Source organism: Miscanthus floridulus, chromosome 10 (genome assembly GCF_019320115.1).
Source record: "Miscanthus floridulus cultivar M001 chromosome 10, ASM1932011v1, whole genome shotgun sequence".
Taxonomy (NCBI): Eukaryota; Viridiplantae; Streptophyta; class Magnoliopsida; order Poales; family Poaceae; genus Miscanthus; species Miscanthus floridulus.
In genome coordinates, this window is record NC_089589.1 from 100,110,276 (window position 1) to 100,121,953 (window position 11,678).

Consider the following 11,678-nt stretch of genomic DNA (forward strand, 5'->3'; position numbering starts at 1 on the left):
ATATATCTATCCTTGTCCAGATATCGCACTTCAATCCTATTTAAGTTCAGGAATGGGTTAAATGCTTAGCCATGCATAGTGCGGTAGAAGTCGGGTGATTTCCTGTCACCTGCGAGCTTTAGGATGAGGTGGGTCATAGTTGGCTATATTTGCTATCGTGGAAAAGAATCATGTTAATAATGAATTAAGACCGGGCGGAGTCCTGTGTAGGGTTGGACATAGTGATTCCATCTATGTCTTTAAGGACCGATACGCTGTACGTCCTCATGTCATGTTGAACGCAGCCTAACACTTAGCTGGCCGGATAAGTCGTTCCGACCGTGAAGCCTAGTAGTTCGACTCAGGCCGGGAACTGGGGTGACGTGCACATTCTGGAGGAAGTAAGGATGTGCTTGGGGACATTGGCATGAGTCCAAGGGGTTAGGTGTTTAAAACTCCTACACTTCCTAGCAGAGTGTCACTCCTAAGAATGCAGCGCTATCCGGACCCGCGACTTTTGTTTTTTTTCTCCTGAGTTGTACCAAAGGTGACTTGATTGCGACCCTAACGGGGGAAGCAGGGTTTGTGTTAGGAATACCCCTCCAACTGGATAGGAAATGATTTGAATCGCCGTCTCTCCCAGATAGTGAGAACTTGACTGAGCAGTGGCAACGTAGATTCACTTAATTTAACGATATGGTTAAATGGATGATGATGATAATGTTGCCACAGTTTCTACCTGCTATGGTTAATAATGTTTGCATCTTAATTAAGTGATTGCTTAGTACAGGTGCTAATATAGATGACAGGTTAATGGCTAAAAGTCACTGCTCGCTCAGGTTAAGAGTTGATCATTATTACTTATGCTTTTCCGCAAAAAGAAAGTGTCAGCTAGATCCACTAAATTAAGCTATGCATGATCCTTGGTATCGTTTATTTTTGGTTTCCGACAGGTAAGTCTAGCTGAGTACATTCTTGTACTTATGGTTTATTCCCTCTTGTTGTAGATGACCTTCTTTATCAGGGCTTCTATAAGTACTGTCTCCACCTGGTAGGTGACGAAGACTAGATCATGGGCATGATCTCTGTTTATCTTATCCGAATGCTTTTGTGGGACGTGATCGGCAAGCTGGCACTTGTATTTGAACTCGTGTGTGTGAGTTAAACTATTTGCTTCCGCTACTTTACAAGACTTGGTTCGTTGTAACTATGACTCCGATGTGTTGTAATCTATCTGCGAACTATTTGTGAAATGTTGTAACGTGTGATGTGTTATGTTGAATCACTGCGATCTTGGTTGTATGCAAGTTGGTTTGAAATCCTTCATGGTTTCAGTAGACTACCAAGTTTATATGGGCTCAAGTGCGAGAATTTGATCATTTCGGCGATCATTTTTGTACTTGTGCTCTTATAAATTAGAAGGTTTTGTTACACAGTCAACCCGGCCCCACATGACAGCGAAACAGAACAGAGGCGGTGCTTTGACAGGCGAGAACTTGCCGACGGTGAGGTCATCAGCGACAAGGTTACCATCGACATGTTTCCCATGCCCTTGTGCACTCGTTGGTACCCTTGGTTGGGTTGGCAGATCACCAGAGCTAGCTCATCGGCGAGCATGGCAGTTCAGGGATGGTGTGCTACAGTGAGCCCATCATCTCTGGCGACGGTGAGCCTAGGCGAGCACTGCTATGGCACCTAGGAACCCTAGTGAAGCTCTGCGACACAGATTAGGTCAAGGTGAGGTGGCGGCGAGGCTTGGCCACGTGCATGGCAGCACGGTGGTGCGAGCGCAATGGCGACACGGTGGCATTCTGCTCCGATGAGGCCGGCATTGACCTTAGGCTCTTTGCATCGAGCTAGACCTAGCTCTAACCTATCCCTAACATCTAGAAGTGCATGAGGAAGGGAACCGGGCATGCATAGCCACGGCGGTGTGCATGGTGGCGGCACTCTCAGCGATGGCACGATGATGGCGATGGCCTGTAGGCCTTTACCTAGACTCGAGTTAAGACAATGGGTGGTCGGTGAGGTGGTGTGACATCCAGCCCAGTTTGGAATTTGGCCCATAGCAGCCCATATGCAAGTTAATGAGATATTATGGAGAGTTTAGTCTCACCTTGGTTGTTAAAGGTGGGACAGACCAACATATAAGGCTTCTAGAGTCCATCCCACCATCCTTAGGTTAATCCTTTTACGTGAAGCGAGGCTGAAAGCATAAGTGGGAGAGTGGTAGGTGTGGTTTGCTCAGCGTGCAGAGTGGATTTGAGCTGTTTGGCCTCTGGGGCGTTACAAATGGTATCAGAGCCGACCTTCGTGGCCACGGGCATGTGCGGGCTAGGGGCACGGACATGGGGTTCATCGCGCATGTAGGCCCTACGGGGTGCACGGCATGGCACATGTGCTGGCACTGGGCACACGGTTGCGTGTGCTAAGAGGGAACATTCCTGGTCATCGTTTGCCCGGTTGTGGGTGTGTTGGGCCAACGAGGACGTCGGTTCCTTTGAGGGGGGTGTATGTGACATCCGGCCCAGTTTGGAATTTGGCCCATAGTGGCCCATATGCAAGTTAATGAGATATTATGGAGAGTTTAGTCCCACCTTGGATGTTAAAGGTGGGATAGACCAACATATAAGGCTTCTAGAGTCCATCCCACCATCCTTGGGTTAATCCTTTTACGCGAAGCGAGGACAAAAGCGTAAGTGGGATGGTAGTAGGTGTGGTTTGCTCAGCGTGCAGAGTGGATCTAAGCCGTTTGGACTCTAGGGCATTACAGGTGGAGGAGATGATGGCCAAGTGGTGGGTGAGATAAGACGAACGGTGGTGCGGTGGTGGCAGTGATCAAGCTTGGCGGAGGTGCAGCGGCGACGGCGCAGTGCTTGGCTTGCTCTAGCGGATGAAGGAGAGGCAGAGAGAGGGCGAGAGAGCGAGAGTGAGTGAGCACGGGGATGTTGTGTCCCTTTTCTCCCCTTGCTGGCGCAACCAGTCAGGCCGAAGCTGGCGTGCTGCCACCACACGGCGCGCGTGGCCTGGGCACGGTTGGCCACGACGGCCAGCCGATTTGAATCGGTGAAGTTGATTCAGTTGACTGAAACTGCCATCTTTGCTCTTCTCTTTCTCATAATCTATGGCAAAATTTTGAAATCTTTAGTAATACAAACTGTAGAGCTACATGAGTACTACAACTTTGCTATAATGATCATGGCCTAATTCAAGCTAGTTTTCAAACTATAGTGCTCCGAAGTGGGGTACTCTGAAACTATAAATAGGTTTAGGACCTCGCAAAATTTTCTAAGTTACAAACAACATTGAGTTGAAACATGTGAGCTCTATTTGACCATGTTATGCACTGATTTACCTCATGACCCTTAAATAAAGTTTGTTGCCCTTGATGTGAACTACAACTTTTATTTATGTCACATAGCCATGCAAACAATATAAGCTACTGTTCAACTTTGGTCAAACTAGTATCATGAAATTGGAATTTCAAATGAAACCAACATTTAGAACCAAATTTGGTCTATGTCATGGATACAAAGATTGTTCCAATTATCATTCTAGATGTGTCTAAGGTATTTTGGTGACCTCACAACCATCTCATGCATTGGTCACATATGATCACAAGCATAATTAAGTATATGAGCAACATCCCATGTGATAAAGAGAAGGTAAATGAAATGAAACTTCATATGCTCATGCTCATGAATGCTTGGATGATGCTTGTGCTCATGAAATGTAAATGCCAAATGCAATGCTTAACACTGGGGTGTTATAGCCCCTCCCCTTATAGAAATCTCGTCCCAAGATTTGAAAGACCTACCATTCTTTATAAAAAGCAGGATAAACCTCATGTAAATAATCCTCCAGTTCCCATGTGGCATCTTGTTCATTGTGGTTATTCCACACCACCTTGTAGAACTTAATGACCTTGCTCCAGGTTACTCTTTTCATTTCTTCCAACACTCAGATTGGTTTCTCTTCAAAAGTCAAATCCGATTGGAGCTTAATGTTGGTGGGTGCAATAGCTTCATCAGGTAGGCGGAGGCATCTTTTTAACTGAGAAACATGGAAGACATTGAATATAGCACTCATATCTAGGGGAAGTTGTAACTTGTAAGCAACATTTCCCTTTCATTCAATAATCTGGTACGACCCTACATATTTAGGTGGAAGCTTCCTTTTCACTCCAAATCTCCGCACTCCCTTCATGGGTGAAACTTTTAAGTACACATAGTTTCCCACTTCAAAGGTTAGTGGTCTTCTTCTTTTATCAGCATAACTTTTTTGTCTAGACTGAGCTGCTCTCATATGCTATTGAATAATGCGTACTTGCTCTTCAGCTTCGGTGACAAAGTCAATGCCATAATATCTTCTTTCTCTGGGCTCAATCCAATTTAAGGGAGTTCTACATTTCTGACCATACAAGGCTTCAAAAGGAGCCATCTTGATGCTCTCATGATAACTGTTGTTATCAGAAAACTCGGCTAAAGGTAGCCATTTCTCCCATGAACCCTTGGAGGATATACCACAAGCTCTCAGCATATCTTCTAAGATCTGGTTCACTAGCTCGGTCTATCCCAAAGTTTGGGGATGGTATGCTGAACTTTTGATTAGTTTAGTTCCCAAGGCCTGGTGCAAGTGTTCCAAAAGCGAGCTATAAACTATGGTCCACGATCTGAGATTATGGTCCTTGGTACTCCATGTAGACTGACGATCTGAGAAACATATAGCTAAGCATACTTCCTCACGTGATACCTGGTGTTAACCGGTACCAAATGCACTGACTTGGTGAGGCGATCTACAATGACCCATATAGAATCATGACCTTGTTGTGTTAGCAGGAGGCCTATAATAGGTAACGACTAAATTAATCCAGCAGAATTCAAATGAATGGCCTTTACTCTACTGCAATTATCACACCTAGCGACATAGTGTTGATGCAAAAGTGGATCTGCAAACACAAAGGGCTAATACCCGAATCGATATCCAAAGCGTGCCAGTCGATTTGACCTGTTAATCGACAAGGATGAAGATACGAGCACTTTGGTCCTAACAACAGCGATACGCCCGGAAGTCACGGCCAAGAGGTACTCACGCGGAACTCGAGAATCGTCGAAGGTTGCACTGAAGCAATGCAACTCGCCGAATCAATGAGAACTCGTAAAAAGGAAAAATATGCAAATTGACGAAGTCGCCGAAAAGTAAGTAAATGCAAATAGGAGTAAAATTGGTTTTGATATTGATTGATATATATTACATTGCCCCTCAATCTATATTTATACCCTGATCTAAAGAGACATAACCAAATACGACTATGACACCAAGTCCATATCTAAGGAAACACGTGACTCTTACATGAATCATACTCTAACAAATATAGAAAAGGAAATCAACTCCTATCTATTTCCCTGTCCGCCTCAATTACGATGGAATTCTCACCGACCTCCTTTCCATCGGCATACATCCTGTTTCATCGGCAGTAGTTTTCAAGCCTTCCTTCATCGGCATCGACAATAACATCTCCAACCTTATCGGCAACGCCCGAGTCTAAATCATCCTTTCCATCGATCACCACCATTCATCGGCAACCATCTTTACAAGCTGATTTTCATCGGCTGTCAGCGTATACAGTAACTTTCCTCCTACCGATTAGCCCACTCTGATCATTTTGACACGTGCAAAAAACGGTGTCAACACATGCCCCCCAATTTCGGAGTATAAAACCATTAATGCTCCAAAATTTACTCCAGATAACGTTTGCCTTCGCCCAATTACCGTAACTCATCCTCCAAGCCAAAACTTGATCTGTTATCAAACCTAATCAAATCTAGTCCTGATTCACGCACCTCAGTAAATATCGCACAATTTCCAACCACTCTTGCCCTGATTATGGTTAAGATACCAAAACAATAATCCATCGGTAAGATCCTAACATAATAATGCCGCCATTTTCAGAATTAAAATATCCTGTACCGAGATCTCTTCCAAGTCATGATTACTTGCCATCAAATCATCTGTACAATCCCTTGATTATCGTGCGAACAGTTACCATATCCATCTGAACCACCTTGACCCACATGCGCGCAGCATAGAGATAAGTCCAAAATACCCCTACTCCAAGCGGCTTATAAATAGATTTCTCCGGAACGCTCGTCTTCTACCCTCAGACTCCAATCTTTGGCATTCTCTCTTTCCGGCGGCGACTCCAATGAATAACTGCGTGACCTCAACCAACAAGAACTTTTCTCCAGCGTCAACCTCGAGTCTCCAGCTCGTGCCCCCATCTACCTCAAGATAATGGCAATCAACTTCGACGTCCCTGCGGTTTGTTCCACTTCCGTTACTTTTTACCTCGATTCCTCTGGTCTTTGCGAGTTCATACAGTTGGTAATTTTTTCTCTTTTTCTTTGTTCTTCGGATCCTCTAAACTTAGGAACTTCGCAACAAATTAGTTATTCCAACCGATCAGCCGCATTTCCAATGCCTAGGACCAATGGGCAACCCAGATCCAACTGATCTGATTAATGCAGAGGTTAACAGAATCCCTTTTAGAGCCCAAAATTTCTCTCTGAATTTATGAAAAGATACATTCCGATCTTGGCCCAAAACCACCAAAGGGTGGAAAGATTGGTACTTGAGGGTCAACAGGTCGATGCAAGTACACTGGGCAGAACGGAAGCTAGACCAATGCATTAGGCTATCCATTGCCGATATGCAAAAGAATGAGTCAATGATGATTGCAGCTGCTTACTTCTGGTCAGACACAACAAACACTTTTATGTTTGGACATGGCCCAGCTACTCCCACACTTGCCGATGTCTACATGCTCACTGGCTTGGACATTTCAACTGCCGATGAAGGCTCCATCTATGGCAGAAAATCTGAATATAGGGTGAATACCCGCAACATCGGCGGTTGGACGGGATATATTCAAGAATGCCAGAGGACTGAGACAGTTAACCAGAAGGAACATGCCACATTCTTGAATATGTGGTTAGAAAAATTTATCTTCTGTGGTCGATCAGTAGGACCAACCAACGCCTTCCTCCCCACGGCTGAACTCTTGGCCAATGGTGTAAGGTTCCCTCTTGGCCGATACCTTCTGAGCTCCACTTATCATCTTCTTCATCAAGTGTCTCAGAAACTTTTGCTTGGCGAACCCATCGGCAACTTAGGAGGCCCGTGGTGGTTTATCAACATGTGGCTGAATGCCCATATGCACAAACGTTTGCAATGGGACTTCTTTGCCCAACAATTCCCACGAGAGATTGCTGAAGACCACGTGCTTGGGGATGAGGAATCGGCAACACGCTCACCCCTCAATTTTGGTGAAGCCATAATTGTCCTCCCCGGAATAGAGGCCAATGAAGACCAGATCGGCAGATTCTTCCAAAGCTTCTACAATGGTCTTTCTCGTGATCATAGGGCCTGGGTACCTTATATTGATGAAGAAAACAGATTCCCCCTTCTTTTCAACTTTGCCGATGACACTCTGAATCAGGATAATGAACTCATGATGGCCATCATTACTCCTAGGGCAATCCCAGTAAACACATTCGGTAGCGGGAAAAACACCAATATCACGTATGAATTTTACAATCCATCGGCAGTATCCCGTCAATTAGCTTTTGGGCAACTGCCAATCAAACTTTGTTTTGTCGATGTGATCAAACCCAGAGAAACAATCACCTGCGGAACAGATTGGAGCAGGGTAGTGCGACTCTCCCCCGATGCCGATACTACAGATGTCGATATATCCATCTGGACGCCAACATCTTTCATCACCGAATCATATAAGCAATGGTGGCGAGAGTGGAGGGAACAACTGTTTGCAACATCTGCTCACACATATCGGCACATGATCGACCCTGAATACGCCATCCCCGATGACGCAGTAAGTTTCTTTTAACTCCCTTCTGCTTTTTCCTTTCATATATCGGTAACTAACTTTCTCGTGATAGGTTAACAACCTAGCACCATCTATGAGCAAAAGTGGGAAACCCTTCGATCTTCGGCCTGTTTCCCCGATATCACCGATCGGCTACAACGCCCCCACCTTAGCTGCTTTGACTCACCAGAAGACCCGTGCCAAGACCATCACCTCCAAGTCCAAATTGACTACAGCTAGGGCCACTCCATTGGCTACTGCTACAACCCTAATCAAGGCATTCAAGGTAACAACCCTGTTTATTTCTACTCATGCCGATCACAAACTGTATTAACATTAATCATCAGGGTGTAAGAGCTGCTGCTGGATCGTCATCGGCAATTCCTCCGACATCAAGCACCACTACCTCTGACAAACCTTCAGAGGTATTCCTTTGATTTTACATTTTATCTATTAAATATCATACCTTACACTTGTTTTGCAGCAACAAATGGGTACATCGGCAAGTGTACCAGATGTTCAAGCTCCACAACCAACAAGTGCCGATGCCCCCCAGCCAACCATTGCTGAGGCCCAAGCAAAGCGCAAAGCCTTAACAGATGCCGAGGCACAGCCAAAACGATAGAAGTCCATGCCGATCCCCACATCTGCCCCAATGTCTGCAAGCTGGCCAGAATCAGTCGATGCAACTGAGCAAGCAGTTAATCCTCCTGTACAGGACATACCATCGGTCATCATACCCCAAGGGCCAACCACCGATGAGGCCATAGAGGATATCCCATCGGCAAGCTCAGCCTATCCTCCACACGGCATACTCCAGGCTGCTTCCTCCAGCCAAGTACAGGAAATTGCCTTGAAACAGGTAAGCCGATTGACCTAGTCGATTTATAATATTCATACTTATCCTTAACTGACCTCTTTTTCTTTTCCTCAGGAACAAGACTCCCCAAACAGCCTATTTTCCTTTGCCATTGATGTTTCTGACGATGATGGAGAGGAAACAAGTTCTTCCCTTGCACTGGGAACAATATCGGTAGAAATTAAGTCCAAGTTGGAAGCTCTCCTAGACTTGTTACAGCAGGATACTGCCCAACTAGTAGATGACTCGGACCCCGCAAAGGCAATTTTCAAAACAATCCATGGCCAGGTCCCTGCCGATGTTGAAGAAGCACTCTTCCCAGCAGCCCATTTAGAAAGCCGCCAACTGCAATATCAACGGGCTGCTCAACGCATTACCGATAGAGCAGCTCAGGCTCAACTCAAAGAAGAGATGCTACAACTGAAACAGATTGCCGATGAGAAGCACAAGGGCATCAGCAACTTGCAGACTTCGGGCGCTGAACTTAAGCAGAAAATCTTAGATTTATCGGCAAAGAGGATGGCTCTATTGGCTGAATTGAAAGAAGTCGAGGTAGCCTTAACTCATACCCAACAAGAAGAAAGCCAGCTACCCGATGCCATCAAAGCCCTTCAGCAAGAAAGAGACATCCAGGCTCGCAAAGCCTTGGCCATGAAGAAAAAACTCAAGCCTGTGGAGGGTGCTGCCGATGAAGACATCAAAGAAATGAAGGAAGCCGACCAAATTCGCCTGCGTGCGATATTGGCTATCCAATCCTTGTTAAACTTGTAAATCTTGTCTATTGCATCGGCACTTTATGAGACATTGACATCCTTGTATAATTTTAGCCGATAGGACTGTTATCAGCACTTATACTTTTATGCATCCATCCAGATACTAGGGTAATATTTCTTTAAATATTTTCCATTTAATGCTCTGAGAAACACAACCCCTTCGAGGGTTTCTAGAATATATGCGTTACCAGGAATAGACTAATTTATCTGATATGGACCTTCCCAATTAGGAGACCACTTTCCAAACTTTGAACTTTTAGTCCCAATCGGTAAAATCAATTTCCAGACCAGATCTCTATCGGCAAACTCCTTTACCTTCACCTTCTTGTCATACCATCTGGCTACTCTTTTCTTATTTTCTTCGATGCTAACTAAAGCCCTTAACCGATGACCCGCCACATCTTCCAACTCATCCTTCATAAGAGTATCATAATCATAGGCTGTCAGCTGATTTTGAGAACGTATTCGCCTAGAGCCAGTTTTAATTTCCCAAGGCAATACTGCATCGTGTCCATATACTAACTGATAAGGCGTTACTTTGGTTGTACCATGACATGACATCCGATATGACCACAAGGCTTCATTTAATACTGTATGCCACCTCTTAGGATTTTCTTTAATTTTGCGCTTAATGAGTTTGATGATCCCTTTGTTAGAAGCCTCAGCCTGACCATTAGCTTGAGCATAATATGGAGAAGAATTTAAAACTTTAATTCCCATACCTACAACAAACTCATCAAATTCTCTCGATGTAAACATAGTACCCTGATCGGTAGTGATAGTTTGAGGAATACCAAATCGGTAAACAATATGCTCTTTCACAAAATCGATCATATTAGCCGATGTCACCTTTTTTAAAGGAATTGCCTCAACCCATTTTGTGAAATAATCGGTAGCAACCAGAATAAATTTAAGTCCTTTGCTCGATGGCGGATAAATCTGACCGATGAGATCGATAGCCCATCCCCGGAACGGCCAAGGTTTAATTATAGGGTTCATAGCCGATGCAGGCGCTCTTTGAATATTACCAAACTTTTGACACCCCTGACATCCTTTAAAATATTTAAAACAATCTTCAAGAATAGTCGGCCAATAGTATCCATTCCTTCTGATCATCCACTTCATCTTGAAAGCCGATTGATGCGCTCCACACACTCCTTCATGAATTTCACCCATCAAACTTTTCGATTCATCACTGCTAACACATCTGAGTAAAACTCCATCTATAGTTCAATAATATAATTCATCATCAAGGAGCACATACTTGGTAGCTTGGAACCTTATACGTCTTTCAACCTTTTTATATGGATCCTTTAAATAATCGACAATCTCCTTTCTCCAGTCATCGGTATCGACTGCCGATGTTAGCACTTCCTGAATAGGCTGATACCCCGAAGCATGCTGAGCTAGTCGATTAGCCTCCTCATTATGCAGTCAAGAAATATGTTCAAGACGAAAATCTCTAAACCCTTTCAACAATTGCAAACATCTTTCATAATATGAAATTAAAACTTCACTTCGGCATTCATAAATCCTAGCCAATTGATTTATAACTAGCATAGAATCACCAAAGATTTCAACAGCATCGGCACGTATCTCCTCCAGCAATTCTAACCCTTTTATCGGTATTCAGCCTGATTGTTTGTCGATGTAGCAACAATCGGCAATGAAAACTCATACTTCCTTCCTTGAGGTGAAATCAACACAATGCCGATACCTGCTCCTTCACCACATGTGGACCCATCGAAGAAAAGTGTCCAAGGAGCAACCTCCAGAGAGTCCACTGTATTACAATGCTGAGTGACAAAATCAGCCATAACTTGCCCCTTAACTGCCTTAGTCGATTCGTAACGTAGTTCAAATTCTGATAATGCTAAAATCCACTTGCCGATTCTACCACTTAATATCGGCATCGACAGCATATACTTGACTACGTCGTCTTTGCATATGACCGTACATTCGGCAGATAACAAATAATGTCTTAATTTGACACAAGAAAAGTATAAACACAGACATAATTTTTCGATGGCCGAATACCTTGTCTCAGCATCCACTAATCTTCTGCTCAAATAATAAATAACATGTTCTTTCCCTTCAAATTCTTGAATAAGAGCTGAACCGATAACGGTATCATCAGTTGACAAATACAACCTAAAAGGTTTCCCATGTTGAGGTGGAACTA